At 35.0% G+C, this 18,066-nt stretch overlaps 1 protein-coding gene across 3 annotated transcripts in view; it reads left to right on the top strand.

Annotated features, from left to right (window-relative positions):
• The window catches only part of LRP12 (LDL receptor related protein 12), a 71,419-nt gene that overhangs the window by 13,082 nt on the left and 40,271 nt on the right, over nucleotides 1–18,066 (top strand). The window contains exon 2 of one of the 3 annotated variants that reach the window (XM_073893089.1): nucleotides 17,331–17,593. The exons of the other annotated variants lie outside the window; for them this stretch is intronic. The gene's annotated coding sequence lies outside the window, so the exon portion shown is untranslated. The remainder of the gene's footprint in view (nucleotides 1–17,330; nucleotides 17,594–18,066) is intronic. 3 annotated transcript variants of the gene reach the window in all.

The raw sequence follows: 18,066 nt of genomic DNA, 5'->3' as shown, positions 1-18,066 counted from the left end.
AAAGCTCATTCATGACCCCTGATAGTGCCATTCTTGAACCAGCTGCATTGGTACTACCTGGGAACTTGTTAGAAATGGAGAATCTCAGGCCCTGCCCCCAGATACTGAATTAGAATCTCCATTTTAACAAGATTCACAGATGATTTCTTTCATATTCAAGTTTGAGAAGCACTGCTGTAAAAGATAAGAAACCTCTATGAAGTTGTGGTATATGTGATCTATATTGACTGTTCCCCTTTTTAAAAAAATACTATATCTGACACGGCATCAGGGTCACTTTTTAAGAAGTCATATCTCGATCACCCAGATTGTGCATGGGTTATTAAAGTAGAAATATTTTTAATAGTTGCAATACAATATAGTATTTGAATAGTAAGCTATGCTATATGGAATAGCAAGAGACAAAGAGAGACTGATTTATAGACTGATTTGTAGACTATTATAGATTTATAATAGTAAGCTATGCTATATGGAATAGCAAGAGACAAAGAGAGACTGATTTCTATCAGTAGCAAATATGTAGCAATTGCTGTGTGCTGGGAAGTGTTCTAATCACTCTGTATCTGTGTATATATGTATGTGTATACATGTATGCATATACACACACAGTCACTTGCTTCTCATAACAACCTTATCAGCCTGGATACTGTTATACTATTATTTGATAGATAAGGAACCTGAGACACAGAGAAGCTGTATATTTTAGCCAAGTTCACATATCAGTAAGTGGAAGAGCTAGAATTTGAACACAGATAGTTTGGCTCTATAATCCATGCTCTTAACCATTATGCTCTACTGCTTCTTTGTAGTTTTACTTAACAGACCTCCCTAAACTCAGTGTTGCTTATATGCAAACTGATTAATTTATGATACATTTGGTCTTTTAAATTCATTACTGGAACTCATCTGCTTGCAGTGCTGATAGATGAGCCACAGATACCAGATCATTAGTGTTTTCTGAATTAATTTTGGTTTGCTATTAATTGAGATTTCTAAATGGAAAGACGCTGGATTATTAGATTTTATGCTACCTACCCTCAAAGTTTGTTATGAGCCTATTAAATAACTTAAGCAAATACTTTCTACATAAAATGTTCATTTTCTTCCTTCCTCAGTAGATGGACAAAAGAGAGCTTATAGAAATGGTAATTGGATGGCTAATAAAATTAGAAAAGATTAATTTTACAAGGAAATCTCAAGTAAATATCACATACTAATTTAGTAAGTATGTAAAAATCAACTTTTGTTAAGTGTTCAAAATGTTCAATAAAGACAGAAAAATCAACATGTAGTGAGGGTGCAATGAAACGAGCATTCGTACCTGACTAGTAGAAATGGTAGTCCTTGGCTGATGGATTTATTGGTATTACTTGACATAGATTTTGGGTATTTTTCCATATCACTTTTCCTCATAAATTCCATAATGTTGAACATTAGATCATCTGCAGTTTTGTTCACATTTTTAAATACTGTAATAGACATGCTTTTATAATATTTATCTTAATTTTTTATTATTTTCCCTGTGGTTAAGCCATAAAAGTAGAGTACTGGGTCAAAGGTTGGAGTATTTTCAAATCTGTCAAAAATAAAAATAATACCCAATTTTATTGAGTGCTTACCAATATGCCAGTTATTGCTTTAAATGCTATGTATATATTATAGGCTATATATATTATTGAATATATATATCTTATTTTTCTGTGTGAATTATGTTTCAGAGTAAGCAAATAACATTTGTTGAGAAAAATTTTTGCAGAATTTCAGGTAATGAATGTATAAAGAATATTCAGGCTATAATCATTACTAAATGAAACTATTAGGCAAACGGTTATATGGGAACTTTACAATGGAGGAATCAGGTTGCCCTATCTATACCTATTGATTAATCTCAGTCTCATGAAAAGTAGGGCAAGCAGATAGTGTGTGTGTCCTAATGTGATACCTATAAAGCATATAGCACAAGCCCTGAAGTATTCCAGCCCCCAAAAATGTTGAACCTGTGTCAAATCAGCCTTCTGCAGCAGGAGTTGGGAACCATGGCCTTCGAGCTAAAATCGACCTGCCTGTTTTTTGTTTTGTCTTGTTTTGTATTTTCATAATGTTCAAATACAACCAGTCTGGTGCATTTAATTATTGTGTATGGCTGCTTTCATGCCACAGTGTCAGAGTTGAGTAGTTGCAACAGAGACTGTGTGACCCACAAAGCCTAAAATATTTACTATCTGGCCCTTTTACAGAAAAAGTTTGCCAATCCTTGAGCTAAATGAGCAAAGTTAAGTGACACCAAAAGGAAGTGACACCACAGAATAGCAGCCTCTTAAAGGACAACTGATGTAGTTTCTGAAACCAGTCTGCTATGGAAAATAAGAGAGTATCACTCTAGATTAAGAGAGACTTAAACACACCAAATGAAACAGTGTTTGGGTTCCACTTCAACTGTAAAAAGACGTTTGTGAAACAATAAGGAAAATCTGATTACGGCCTGACTAGATTAAATGATACCAAGAATTATTAATTTTGTTAAAGTAATAGCATTGAAATTGGGTGAGCGAATATCTGTCTATATTTTTAGAGATGCATATTAAAGATGCATATAGAGGTGAAATGATATGTGGCATGTATTTTAACATACTCCACACAAACATACAAAAGAAAATAAGTAGCAAAGGTAGAAAAGTCAAACTCAGGATTCTGATATCAAAGCTGATATACTTAGTATCGTATACTAGCTATAGTAGAATTTAGTATTGCTTTCTCTGTTGCTTTTAACTATTACTGACCTATCTTTTTAGAATTCTCTCATCTCTTAGAGTCCTTGTCAATGTATGCACATCCTTGGTCTTCTCCTGTTCCACTGTATTTAAACATCATTAACAGAGGAGCATTTTCAAGGATGAATCTACATCTCTGGTCCTAGTGGGAGAAGAGACTGGTATTTCATACATCATTCTGCTCCTCAGTAGCTATGAGATTTTAGTCCTGTCACTTAAATGCTGAGTCTCAACTTCCTGGGCCATAAAATGGGGATATCAATTACTCCTGGGATTGTTTTAAAATTAAAACAAATTATTACCCAAAATATGACCCATTTATATTTTGGAAAATATAGTGGGGGAGTTAAATGCATAATCTTTGTAAGACAGACCTTGGTTTGGGTACAACTTCATAACTGTATCACCTTAAGCGAGTTATTTATTCTGTCTAAAATTTATTGTCTTCATTTATAAACTAGAGGTAATACCTCAAATATTTGTTCTGATGATTAAGTAAGTTAAAATTTGTGAAAGTCCATAGTATGGCCACTAATACATACTAGGTAGATAAATATTTTTTCTCTTTGTTCACTTGGAGAAACATACCAATATATCAGAGATAGGTATGTGTATGCTGCATAATTTTTTATAGTTATGTGAAAAGGATAATCCTCTACTTCATGTATGATACTTCTATAGGGAAGTGCCACGTTGACAGAATAAACGGCAAGGCACTACATTAAGATTCTGTGAAAGAATAAGTTATGAGATGAGCTTTTATAAAGTAAAGAGCTAGCCGTTTGCTCAAAGTGAAAAGAATTCTTTAAACATATTCATTAGATTGTTGAGCTGTAAGCTTTTAAGAACCCAGGAGTCACTCACTGATGATCAAAAACGTAAAAGCATGAAGCCTTTGGTTTGGTGTCTCTCCCAACCCCCCCCCCCCCCCCCCGCCCACCAACAAGTTGCTAAAGCTAATGCAGAGTAGAGTCCCTTGCAATCTGAAGACTGAAGCTGCTCATGAGCTTTGAACAGTCATTTACCAAATATTTTACATATTGAAGGGCAGTGATAAGGAATAGCTGTCTAAAGAGTGAAAAATGAGAAAAAGAAGGAGAGAAGAAAGAGAAATGGGAAGATTTTCTTTGCTCTTAAGACATTCAAAATTTGATGTGGAAGATGCACAGTTAATAACCCAAAACAAGATGATAAGGACTGTGGTGGTTATGTGCTCATAACTAAGTACTGACATGACGTACTGTGGGAACATCAGGAAGGATTTTTAACTCACCCTGCGATTGATAGAGATCTGTTTCCTGAGTTGAAGGAGTTAGGCAAGTAACTGGTCTTGGTGCACTGGCCTGTTTCAGGGAGAGAGAACATCATGTTCAAAAATATCACAGTTTCAGAAACTGTACTTTCACAGTATGTCAAAACCAGAATGTGTATGTATGAGGTAAAAGCAGACAAAGGGTAGTAAAAGTTAAGGGTCAAGAGATAGAGAAGAGCCAGATTACAGTGGGCCCTAGAGGCTCTTACTACATATAAGGAGGTGAACCAGTTACAGTTTTATAAGTTGAAGATTAATATCAGATATGCCTTTAAAAAAGGTCTCTAGTAGCATTGTGGAGAATGGATCAGAGAGCTGTGAGCCCAAAAGTAGGAAGCTTGCAAGCTAAGTCATTTATTTATACATTCAGCAAATACAGTTGACCCTTGAATAATAAAGAGGTTAGGGATGTGGGCCCCCCCCATGGACAGCCAAAAATTCATATATAACTTTTGACTCCCCAAAATATTAACCGCTAATAGCCTATTGTTGACTGGAAGCCTTATTGATAACATAGTTGATTAACATATTTTGTATGTTATATGTATCATGTACTGTATTCTTACAATCAGGTAAGCTGGAGAAAAAAAGTGTTATTAAGAAAATCATAAGGAAGAGAAAATACAGATACAGTACTGTACTGTATTTATTCCCCGCCCCCAATCCATGTATAGGTGCACCTGGTGCAGTTCAGGAACCTTGAACTGCAACTGTGTTGTTCAAGAGTCAATTGTATTTATCAAATATCTGCTGTGGACTAAGCACTCTTCTATGCTTCTGTCCTTGTGGAGCTTATTATTTAATGCAGTAAAACAGGAAAGAGATATCAGTAACATGAAGAAAGGAAATAGCAAGATTGGGAAGAATCAAGAAACTTAATATATAGTGCATAAGCAGAAGAAGGGGATGATAAAGAAGATATAGGGAATGACTTCCAGGTTTTTGTGTGGACAACTGGAAGATGCTGGTATCATTCACCAAGGTAAAGAGTATATAGGAAGAGGAGCACACTGAGGGTAGAGAAAAGGAATTCAGTTCGGACATGATTCTGAAATACCTAGGTAATATTAAGGTAATACTGAATTTCTGTTCAATAGGAAGTTAAAAGACAATTTTTAGCATGGAAATAATAATAGCAGCTCCTTTATAGGGTGATTATGAAGATTAAATGTACTGAAGCATGAAAATGACTTAGACCATCATCTAGCAAATAGTACTTCTCATATTAGTTGTTGCTGTCATTATTTCAGGAGTATGGGCTTTGAGCTAGACAAATCTGCCTACATCCTGGCAATGCCATTTACTAGTTGTGTGGCCTTGAGCAATTCTCTTAGCCTCTTTAATTCTCAGTTTCTCTGCATGTGAAATAGGGATAGTATCTATTTTAAGAGGATACTGCAAGGATTAGTAATAGTGTATGAAAAACACCAACCACAGTGACTGGCATGAAGTGAGTGCTCAGTGAATGTTGGGGAGGTGTTGAGTATCAGGTAGAAATTTGAGATTTATCAACCTGGAGGACTTAAACCTTTAAACACGTATGCTGAAAACAAGGAATCTCTAAAGAGAGGATAATATGCCAAAAGACCTGAATGGTTGGCAAGGGAGGTGATTTACTGAGAGTACTGTTTGAGGAAGTTGAGGCTTAAAAAGGAATAATGACAGACTCATGTAGTTTTTGAGGGAATTGAAGGTAGAGATAAGGCTTTATTAAAAGATTATGCTCCCAACTTTGAGTATCCAGATGAGTTGAAATCATGAGTTTATAGTGACACAGTTCCTCATAGGTATGTGACTTTCTCCAACTATCAGAAAACTGGATTCAGGGTGCCTGGGTGGCTCAGTTGGTTAAGCGACTGCCTTCGGCTCAGGTCATGATCCTGGAGTCCCGGGATCGAGTCCCGCATCGGGCTCCCTGCTTGGCAGGGAGTGTGCTTCTCCCTCTGACCCAACCCCCTCTCACGCTCTCTCTCTCTCTCTCTCTCTCTCTCGCTCATTTTTCTCTCAAATAAAATCTTTAAAAAAAAAATGAAAAGAAAACTGGATTCAGAGTTCACATTTCTGAGGATAAAGTGTGTGATAGGTGGGTCATTGGTAATCCTTGCCTGAGTTTCAGAAATGTGCTGGGGTAAAAACTAGATTGAGGAAGGGCTTGAGCAAACAGTAGGTAAGGAAGCTTCATTAGTGAGTGTAAATTCTTCTTTCAAAAGTTTTGGCTGAGAAAGGAAAGACTAAGATAAGAAATGGGGAGGTGCACTAACAAGAAAAAAGGTTTCCTTTTATGAATGAGGAAGACCTGAATACATATGTCATCAAGAGGAGACAAAGGAACCAGAAGAGAGGAAAGATCTGAAGGGAAGGGAAAGAGGGGGACTAATGAATGACTCCAGGATCCAGAGTGATTTTAGACACTGTGTCCTCGACTCCTATGATGGAGCCTCTAATAAACTTGAGAATTATCCCACTCAATGAAGAACCATTCATAATGTCGTGTTCTCTGGTCTTCTTTATTACCAGAAGTAAAAGCGAAGTACTTACTGTCTTATCTTGCATAAATAATAAAGGTAAGAAAAAGACAACAGTATGGATATTTGATGCGAAAAGAAAAGAAAACATGGAGTCAATGTCAAGAAAAACTTAAATTTATAAAAGATACTATGATTGTAACAATTTAGTAATTTCTTTTAAGCGTTGTCAAAAATATACTTTAAAAAATATAAGTGGTTACTGATTTTTAAATTCTCCTTTCTTTATATTTCTACCCCTAAAGGGCTATTTTCCTGCAGTCTGACATATTAAAAATCATTTATCTTTGTTGTTATTATCATTGCCAACACTGTTTCTATTTGTTTGCTTTGGTCTGTGGGTAAATAACATAGTGTTATCTGTGAGTCAGCAAGAATAGGAAAGCTGCAGCCATACATTACTCTTCTCGCTATTGAATCTCATGTATAAGGACTTTTTGAAAGTGACCTGTTGCTATAGGAGAGGGTAATGTATATGCTTTAGTATTTATATTAAATGATAGTTCTTATACCATTTTGTCAATAATATTAAGAAAAAAGGCATCACTGTATCATTTCTTAATTATAACGTTATAAAGAAAAACTTGTAACTGAGTAGCTATGTAGTTTTATGTTGTGTTAATTTTTGTTAGAAGGTAGTATTCCAGTACTTACACTCAATCTGCATGAATTAACTTGCAAAAGTAATATATACTGTAATAAGTCAAACAAAGAAATATATCAGGAACAAAAGCTAATCATCATTTCTGTCCTCCTTTCTGTCTTGGAGATGGGGGTAAGAGGGTAGAGTAACAGTGGTAACAGTTAATTTTGTATCCTTTCATACATTTTTCTACCTGTAGCTTGGACTCACAAAATACACAAATTCGAATTCTAACAAAGACCAAGAAAGTAACACAAATGAACTAATAGGGTGGTATCAGTGTCAGAATGACAATAGAAAGTCACTGGGCACTTGGTCACCTAAGAAAAAAATGTGTCTTTCTCCTAAAAGAGATGAGCTCAGGAGGTTTGCATGCACGAATACATGTTTTCAAAGGAAGCCAAGATATTTATTGTTTTTAAGTGAAAACTCAATTTTCAATGTTGTACTTAGGTAGATCTTGATTTGAGCATATCCCTCCCACTTAACTAGCTAAAGAATCTTGCACATTTTACTTAATCTGAGTCAGTTTCCTCATCCATAATGTGGGGATAACAGTATCTATTCTTAGAAAGAAGATTAAAATAATACCTCATAAAAAAATAATAATACCTCACAAGTTTAGTACAGTGCATAAGCCTTTATAAATGTTGACTGTCTATGATCAGTAGTTGTCTGACTTTAGGAGTGTGGAAAGGGAATCGACTGCAAAGGGGCCCAGAGAGCTTGTTTGGGTAATGGAAATGTGTGTCTTGATTGTAGTGGTGGTTGCAGAACTGTGTGCATTTGTTAGAAATCATCAAACCATATACTTGGAATTAATGAACTTTTTGCATGTAAATTAAACCTCAACAAAGCCAATTTTTAAAAAAAGATAACTGCCTTTCCTTTCTCTCTGTACTTCAGTTCCATCAACTATTAAGAATAGAGTTGACATCAGAGGTTTCCAGCATATTTATCCCTTTGCAACCCCAGTCACAGGTTCCTGCATTGCAGAAGATTTTGCCTGTTGAGAAACAAGAAAGAACGAACTACCTTTATTTGTCTGTTTCATACTTAATGGTGAAAGACTGAAAGCTTTCTCTCTGTGATCAAGAGCAAGACAAGGGTGTCCACTCTCACTTCTTTAATCAGCATTGTATTAGAGGTTTTAGGCAAGGCAGTTAGGCAAGGAAAAAAGGCATCTTAATTGGAAGAAGAGAATTAAAACTATCTTAGTTTATAGATTTGACACACTTGTACATAAAAAAGTTCTAAGGATTTCACAAAAAGCCTATTAGAGCTAATAAATAAGTTCATCAAGGTTGCAGGATACAAGGAAAAAAATGTATTACTGTATACTAACAATGAACAACTGAAAATCAAGTTAAGAAAATAATTCCAGGGGCACCTGGGTGCCTCAGTCATTAAGTGTCTGCCTTTGGCTCAGGTCATGGTCCCAGGCTCCTGGGATCAAGCCCTACATCGGGCTCCCTGCTTGGCAGGAAGCCTGCTTCTCCCTCTCCCACTCCCCCTGCTTGTGTTCCCTCTCTCGTTGTGTCTCTGTCTGCCAAATAAATAAAATCTTAAAAAAATAATAATAATAATTCCATTAACAACAGAATGAGAGGCGCCTACCTGTCTCAGTTGGTAGAGCACATAACTCTTGATCTCAGGATTTGAGTTCGAGCCCCACGTTAGGTGTAGAGATTACGTAAAAATAAAATCTTAAAAAAAATAGCATAAAAAAATATTTAATAAATTTAACAGTGCAAATCTTAAACTCTGAAACTACAAAATATTGTGGCTAGAAATTAAAGATTAAAATGGAAAGACATCCCATATTTATGTATTTGACATAATATTTGTTAAGAATTAGCATTAATCCTCCCCAAGTTCATCTATAGATTTAACACAGTCCCTATCAAAATCTCAGTTCTCTTTGAAGGAATTGATAAGCTGATCCTAAAATCCATATAGAAATTCAAGGAATCCAGAATAACAAAAACAATCTTAATGAAGAACAAATTTGGAGGAATCATGTTTCCTGATTTCAAAACTTACTGCAAAGTTTCCTGATGAAGATAGCAGGATGCTGGTATAGGAATAGACAGATCTGTGAAATAGCATTGAGAGTCCAGATATAAAAGCTTACATTTATAGTCAGTTGATTTTCAGCAAGAGTGCCAGGGTAATTCAGTAGGGGAAAAGAGTAGTCTTTTCATCAAATTGTGATGAGACAGCTGGTTAACCATATGCAAAAGAGTGGAATTTGACCCCTTCCTCAACTGCATACAACACTTAACAACAAATGGACCAAAGATCAAATATAAGTGCTTAAACTATAAAACTCTTAGAAGAAAACATAGGAGTAAATCTTTGTGACCTTGGATTAGGAAATGGATGCTTAGCTATGACAGCAAGGCACAAGCAACAAAATTAAAAAAAGGTGAATTGGACTGGTCCAAAAAAAAAAAAAACTGTGCTTCAAAGGACACTATTAAGAAAGGGAAAAAAACTATAGAATGGGAGAAGATATTTGCAAATCATATATCTGATAGGAGTTAATATCCACAATATATAAAGAATTCTTACAACTCAACAAAAACAAAAAACAAATCCAGTCAATAATGAAATAGACATTTCTCCAAAGAATATACAAAAACAGTAAACACACGAAAAGAACTTCAGCATCATTGCTCTAAATTAAGGAAATGCAAATCAAAACCACAGTGATACCATGTCATTCCCATAAGGATACCCAAGATAAAAAGACAGACTATAACAAGTGCTGGTGAAGGTATAAAGATACTGGAACTCTTACACATTGCTGGTGGGAGTGTACAGCCATTTGGAAAACAATTTGACATTTCCTCATAAAGGTAAATGTAGGGTTAGCAAAAGACCAAGCAATTCCATTCTTGGAATTCTTGTATATACTCGAGAACTGAATGTCCACACAAAAACTTGTACACAAATATTTATAGCTGCATTATTCACAAAAAGTGGAAACAACCCAAATGTTTGTCAGCTGATGAGTAGATAATCAACGTATGGTTTATCCCTACAGTGGAATACTACTGGACCATAAAATGGAGTGCAGTATTGATACATGGTACAATATGGTTGAACCATGAAAACATTAAGTGAAAGAAGCCAGACACATAAGATCACATATTGTATGATCCCATTTATATTAAGTGTCCATAATAAGCAAACCCATAGAGATAGAGCCAGAAACTAGTTGTTGCTAGGGGTTAGAGGAGGACAGAAAGAGGAATAACTGCTAATAGGTATATTCTTCATTTTTGGGGTAAGGAGAACAGTCAGGCGTGTGATAATGGTAATGGTTGCACAACTTTTGAACATACTGAAAACCACTTTAAAACGGTGAATTTTATAGTATATGAAATATAGGTGTATAATCTCTTCTGGTTTTTTTTTTCCTGGAGTTCTGAATCCCTTCAGATTTTCATATTGACTCTTATGAACCACAGGAGTCACAGGTAGGAACCTTTGAACTCATAGAGTCTTTAGGGTTCCTTTCTGGTATATTTTGTGAGGTCCTACATCAGTGGTTCAAGCTATTTTAGAATAAAGAAAATTATTTCCATTTGTTATGAACAGTGTCACTGAGATTCTCAACAGTAGGATTCATAACTATCTTGCATGTTCTTTAAGGGATTGTTTCATCCTCTGAATACTGAGAACTTGTGTTTGTACTTTGACTAATAGTTCATTGTTATTATACCCTTATTTAAAGATGTTTCAAACATAAAACCTTACTAACATACTACAGGAAGTCTAAACATATAGAAACATCGAAGTCCCAAATGTCTGTTAAGAATGTGGTTTGAAAATTAGAAAGTATATTTTTCTAAGAAGTAATGCTATAAATGATTATTACTCTTATTTTAAGGGGAAGGTAAGTTCGGGCCAGTTCGTAAAAGGCTATTAAATCCATAAAGAATGGCTACAATTAAAAAGATTGAAATAATACTTTCAAAATACAAGTAATTAAAGAAAGCAGGAAAATATCCCAATCTCCCGGGAGTTTCTTAACCTTTTTTTCTGTGAAACATCTCATAGGTATTTGTTAGACACTACAGAGCCTCTCCTGAGAAGAATGTACTGAATTTTTCATACACTTTGAAAGTATCTCGGTCTAGCAAACATTTGGGAAAAGTGTGTGTATTAGTCTGCTTGGGCTACCATAACAAAACACCCCAGTATTAGTCTGCTTGGGCTACCATAACAAAACACCCCAGACTGGGGGGCTTAAACAACACAAATTTATTTTCTCACAGTTCTGGAGGCTAAAAGTCTAAGATCAAGGTGCCATCATCAGTGTTGGTTTCTGATGAGATTTCTCTTCCTGGCTTTCAGTGTCTTTTTCATCATGTCCTCACATGACCTCTTATCTGCACAGATGGAGAGAGAGATTCCTTATATCTTTTAAGGAAATTAGTCTTATTAGATTAGGTCCCCACTTTATGACTTCTTTTAACTATAATTATTCCCCTTGTCACATTGAGGTTGGGGTTAACATGCGAATTTTGGGTGACACAATTCAGTTTAAAACAGTGTACTATTTTACTTTGATCAGACCAAAAGAAGTAACTATGTTGTAATGGCCTTTTTTTTTTTAATTAAAAAAAAAAGAGGGGTGCCTGGCTGGCTCAGTTGGTAGAACATGTGACTCTTGATCTTGGAGTCGTTAATTTGAGCCCCACATTAGCAGTAGAGTTTACTTAAAAAAAAAAAAAAAGATGAGATTGGGAACAATCAGAGCTTAACACCTAAAGATTCAAAAGTAATTTAGAAAAATACTAATATGACTTCACAACATGAAAATCTGGAAAGAAAGCCTAGGGAGGTTATTAAGATCTCAAAAATAATTTCTGGTTATTAAAATTCCAAACAATCCCAAAAGGAATGAATGGTGAAGAAATCTAAAGAAATTAAGTGGTTGCTCAATGACTTCAGACTAATGAAGAACATATTCCCAAGATAGAAAGGATATTTAACCAACAATAGATTATAAGTATTACTAATGTAGAGAAAACTCAGGATTGAGCAAAAATACCAAGAAAAATAAAATGGTCTTGGAAGCATTTATTTGTAGGATAAAGAATTAACAGAAAGGTATATAGAGCTATTGCTTGGGCAGATATTGATACTGGTAATGTTTACATCTCCTCTGTCAACATAAGAAGCCCTTCAAACCAAAAGGATCAGAGTAGCCATTTTTGAAAGTCTCCTTGAAGGACACAGGTGCAAAGATTGTGGGAGTTCACTGAGGCATTCTAAACAACCTGAAGCATTCTGACTTAGATACTAAAATACTTCCAAGGAATGAGGGAAGGAAAGAAAGGTCAGAATAGTGGAAACAGGAAGTGCACTTTTGATTTTCCAAACCAGGGAGCGAGAAGGATGAGAATTTCATAAACCAGCAACTACTGAAAGTGCCCTAGGGAAGATTATAAATGGAGAATACAATATAGGAGAATATAGAAGAACATATAGAAGAGGAAATAAATCTGTAAGTTATATGGATTTGGTAAGAACAAGGTTAGAGAAACTATTAACTTTTCTGATAATCAGGCTAGTAGAAATGTTGGAGACAAATGCTTAACTTCTACACGGGTCCAACAAGTTGTCTTATACCCTTTGCACAATTTAGAAAAATTTGGTCTGGATACTAGAACAACGAACTTAGGTTCTCCTGAAATGTACCAGCATTCAGAAAATCTCCAGGAGAAAGCTAGTGCAATAATAGGGCTCATCTTAAATTTGTTTCCCTTTTCTCAGAAACCATAGTCTTATACTGCCTGTTGTCCAGTGTCTGAATTTTTTTCACGTTTTTTTCCAACTTTTTAAGTTGTTCATAGCAGAATTACTGATCCATTACCAATTACTCTGTCAGGAACAACAGGAGGAGTTCTGTGTCAGAGTTTTTAAATACCATTTTTTGCTACTAAAATGAGTATCTTCTGACTGACTCTTGTTTGTATTTACAAAGGCTTTTGACTTCTGTATGCCATATTTTATATCCTACTACTTTACTAATTTTTCGTATTGCTTAAATTATTCTGTTGACTGTTTTCAGTTTTCCAAATAGATATACAATTATATCATCTGCAGATAGATGCAGTTTTACCTCCTTTTTTTCCAATTCTTATGTTTATAATTGGTCTAATTGCATTAGCTAATAGTAATAACTAGTGGGTACCCCTGTCTTCCGTTCCTATTTTTAGTAGAAAAGTCTCTAGCGCTCCCCACCTGAATAAGAAGCTTGCTAATTTTACTTTGTTTTTGTATTTGTTTCTATTTCATGTTTTTTTCATTATTTTCTCAGTAGATTGTAAACTCTTTGGTTGGACTATGCCTATTACTTATGTACCGACCTACCATTCACTTATTTGAGCAGATATGGACTAAGTATCTCCTATTATGTGTTATGTTCTGTGCTAGTCACTTGTCAGCAAAACACACCCAAGCCATGTCCCATCACCACATCACACCACCCCCCCCAAACCCTGCTGCCAACATTAAGATCTGGTGGGAAATACAGACATTACACAGATAACACAAGTGTGATAAATCTTCTGAAAAAGCTACAGTATTGGATACTATAGGAGCCTATAACAGAACAATCTAACCTAGTACGGGGAAATCAGGAGATACCTCTCTAAAGAAATAATATTAAAGGAAAGTCTAAAGACAAGAAAGACAGCTGACACCCTTGTAAGAGAAATCCAGGGTTTTTGGAAAGAAGAAATAGAGTAGAAAGGTGGATCACAAGAGATGAAGCTTTTGAAGTAGTTAGGAAGAACCAGTGTATGGAGAGTCTGGTAAGCCCTATTAAGATTTTGGACTTTTCCTTTTAGTATAGTAGTAAAATAAGAATGATGTTTGCTTTTGTGTGTAGATACGTATTTATGTTTGATAACTGTTCTCACTGCACATAGAAAATGAGATTATAGGTTGCTGAGCACATAAGTTACTTGTAAATGCTGCTCATTAACTTTTAAACCAATGACTTTCCCACCTACAAACTGTAATCGACTGTGGCAGGTGGGCTTTAATTCTGAAAGCTAAGTACTCTTTCTTTTGTAAACAAGAAATATATTAATTCTGAATTCTTTTTAAAAAATAAGGAGCACAGACTTCTTAGTGTCTGTGGGTTTGAATTTTCAATTCATCCAATTACTAACTTTTTGAAAAAAGTTATTAAATTGCTAGAACTTTTGGTTTTCTTGTCTCTAAAATGAACTGTTGTTATAAGGATGAGCTGAGGGAAGGCTTGTAAAGCACTTAGGTTTTTGCTGGCACATATTTATCAAATATTAGTTGTATTTATTAACTATTTAAGAACTTCAGTTCTTGAAAAAGAATAAACAAAGAGAATGTTGCAAAGTAATAGGGATGCAGACCATAAATTTAGGCATTCTCTTAATGATGACATCCTGATTATTCAGGTGAGTAAACCATATCTTAGGAGAAGTAGTTTAATTAAGGTTCATGACTAAATAAATAGTAGAGCAGGAGATGATTCCAGGGAGTCTGGTCCCAGTGCTCAAACTCACATCCTATGTGGCTCTTTTCTAAAACAGTGTCTCTTTTAGAAGTTTCTTTCTCTCTCATTTGATTGCAGTCAAAAACTGAAAACCATCTTGCATTTTGGAAAGAAAAATATTAAATGGGGGAGATCACCTTTGTATTTGGTTAGTGGGACTAAAAAAATTTAAGTCATAATATATTATTTCCTGATTTAGGTGATGATAAAACTTTTTCTTACTTGAAAACTGTTTTTTTAGGAGTTCTAATTAATTTGCTGATCCATTAATTAATTAGCTACTAATGTATAGTTATAGAAGTAATGTTTTATCAGACTGTGTTTTTCCAGTACATGTTACTCCAAAGGGGACTCCTGCAAGAATATCTAGCCTGGCTGCATTTGAACACTATAGTTGTAGTAAGGAGATGGTATGTGTACATCCTCATATGTGTGGGGTTTTCTTCTCTTGGGGGCTGGAAAAGGGGCATTAGGGAGAATGTAATTTGATCTGGGGGAGCAGTCTTCTTATAATATCGAATAATTGTGTTATATAACTGTCATCTTTCTAAAAATACTTTTTAGAATGGTAATATACATAAAGTAACTCACTTAACTTCATGTGATATTTATTACAAGAAAGGGGATAGTTGTTTGATGTTAACAGAAATTATTATTGATTTTTTAACTTCTAAATGGGATTTTTTTAAGGTGGAGTAAATGTATAGGAAACTAGCAGTATCGTGTTTTATGTTTTTAGGTATTGTTTATCAGTTTTTAAAATACTTAACATTACATTTATGAAATTACAACATTTTATACTGTTTCACACTATATCAGACTACTGTTTATTTAGAATGGTTGGGGGGGGAAAGAATGGTGGGAAATGAACTATCTTCTCAACTATTTTTTTTTTAGTAATGTTAATAAAATTTTTTAAGAAGTCCACACCTGTTGTAACAAATTCAGTCAGTGCTGAAGTATAGAAACAAGGTCTTTCTCTCTAATTCCAGTTCCAGAGATTTTCTTCCACAATTTGTATATACCCTTCGACTCTTCTATATATATATATACATATGTAAGTTATATATATGTATGTCATGTGCTTATATAAAAATATGCATTTAACTATGCATACAGCATTTTAAAGTTAAAATTAGATCTTATTTCTAATCATCATATTTTAATGTTACTCTGAAACATGTAACTTAATGTGCAAATCTTTCCAAGTTAGTACATATAGAATTCAGTTTATTGAATATTTTATTATAAGACTATATTAGTTTATTCATTTGCAGCTGATGGAGATTTAGATTAAATTCTATTTTTTTTCTATTTTAGAGAATTTTACTAAGCACTATAAGATAGATAGTCTCCATTTTAGAGATAAAATTAAGCCACAGAGAGGTTAGGGAACTTGACCTAAATTGCATAACAAATAAGTGGGGGAGCTTGTATTAGAATCCTGGCAATCCAGTTCATAGTTTAGTCTTAAATACTACATTATGTTACTCTTTTCCTTCTGCCTATCCTTAGTCTATCTACTGAATTAAAAAAAAATCAATATATGAAATGTATTTAATATTAAAACATTCATGAAGATAATTTAATATGCTACCTTAAGGATGTTGGAAATCTTAGGGTCACAGATTACACAGCCGTAATTTGTAGTTGTATCTAATACACAAGTAGAAGGTGTAAGCCAATGTTACTCAAATGTTAATGTGCGTACAAATCTCTGGGAGTAGGGGAAGCATCTCATTAAAATGTACATTCTGATTCAATAATCTGGCATGGCGTCCTGATGACACCAGTACTGCTGATCTGCTTGTTGAGTAGCAAAACTTTTGGCAGTTTATACTGCCCTGTGGCAGATCTTGTTAGTTGTTTTATTGAATCAGTTTTTACATCATTTTATTTATGCTACCAATTTTTATAAGTTGTATGTGTTAAGCAAATAGGTAGGGGTTTCTAGTTTCAATTCTTTGTCTGTAGCATTTAACATTGTTGGGAAAAATAAATCGTGGCTTCTGTAGTATTAATGCACAATACTTAAATAACAATAATCAGGTTTATTTATGGACTAAATACAGCTTACACACCTATGTCACCATTTCCACTGTATCATTTTTAATGGAGGGAAACATTTATTTTCATTTTGAAGGCTATCGCTGTGGTTGAACTAAAAGGTTGTTTTATGGCTATTATTTTCTTCTTTGGTAATAACATATTTTACACAGTTACAAAAGTGAATACCTGTTCAGTGCTATGTGCCACACACTGTGTCAAGTGCTTAATTGGCATAATTTGACGTCATCCTCATGACCTCCCTCGTTTATTCATTCATTAGCTCTTTGAGCACCTGCTCTGTTCTAGGAACTGTGCATGCAAGGTTGAGCCAAATAAATACAGATTCTGCCTTCCTAGAGCCTAGTGCATTGGGGAGGAGGGTGCTGTGCAGTAATCAAGCAATCATGGAAGTGTGATGGCTGTAAAAGATGAGCTGTTACTTACTATGCTTGCTCTTGTCTCTATCTTTCAGCCATCAAAGAGAATCCTGCCATAGCCCTCTAAGCTTCTCCCACCTAGCTTCCTCCCCCCCCACCAGCCCCACTGCAAGAATTCTTTCTCTGCCAGCTGGATTCCTGAGCTGTTGTAATGCCAAACCTACCTAATGATTGGAGGGAGACAACTTTACAAGTAAAGATGAGCAGTTTGTACAAAAAAAGAAAGAATACCTGAAGGGACATTGTTCACATTAATTGAAGGAGTAAATATCCTCAGCACTTCAAATGGAAGTTTGAGGTGACCCTTAGTAACTTATTTCAGTTATTTTCATGCTTCCATGTGCCCAACTTTGTGGTAAGAGGTATAGGAAATTGGAGGATACAAAAATAGAGTATAATTCTGTCCCTACTCTTAAAACTATTAGAGTTGTTGATGAGAAGAGGTTGAAAGACTTAGAAGACATGCAAGACATTATTATTTGTTTTAAGTACCAACATGTACAACCCTTAAGCAGTAGCCACATTGTGGAATGATTGAGCATGCTCTTAGTGGAATGCTGTTTTTAAGAAGTATGTGATTCTCAGGGCGCCTGGGTGGCTCAGTTGTTTAAGCATCTGACTCTTGATTTCTGCTCAGGTCATGATCTCAGGGTTGTGAGATCAAACCCCACCCCGGGCTCTGTGCTAAGCAAGGAGCCTACCTGACATTCTCCCTCCCTCTCCCTCTGCCCCACCCCCTGCTCTCTCACACACACACACACACACACACAC

This window comes from Callorhinus ursinus, unplaced genomic scaffold (assembly GCF_003265705.2).
Source record: "Callorhinus ursinus isolate GAN/ISIS: 27379988/994484 unplaced genomic scaffold, GSC_fseal_2.0 scaffold5, whole genome shotgun sequence".
Lineage (NCBI taxonomy): Eukaryota > Metazoa > Chordata > Mammalia > Carnivora > Otariidae > Callorhinus > Callorhinus ursinus.
The sequence above is the reverse complement of the archived record's forward strand: the minus strand, read 5'-3'. Positions and strand labels throughout refer to the sequence as shown.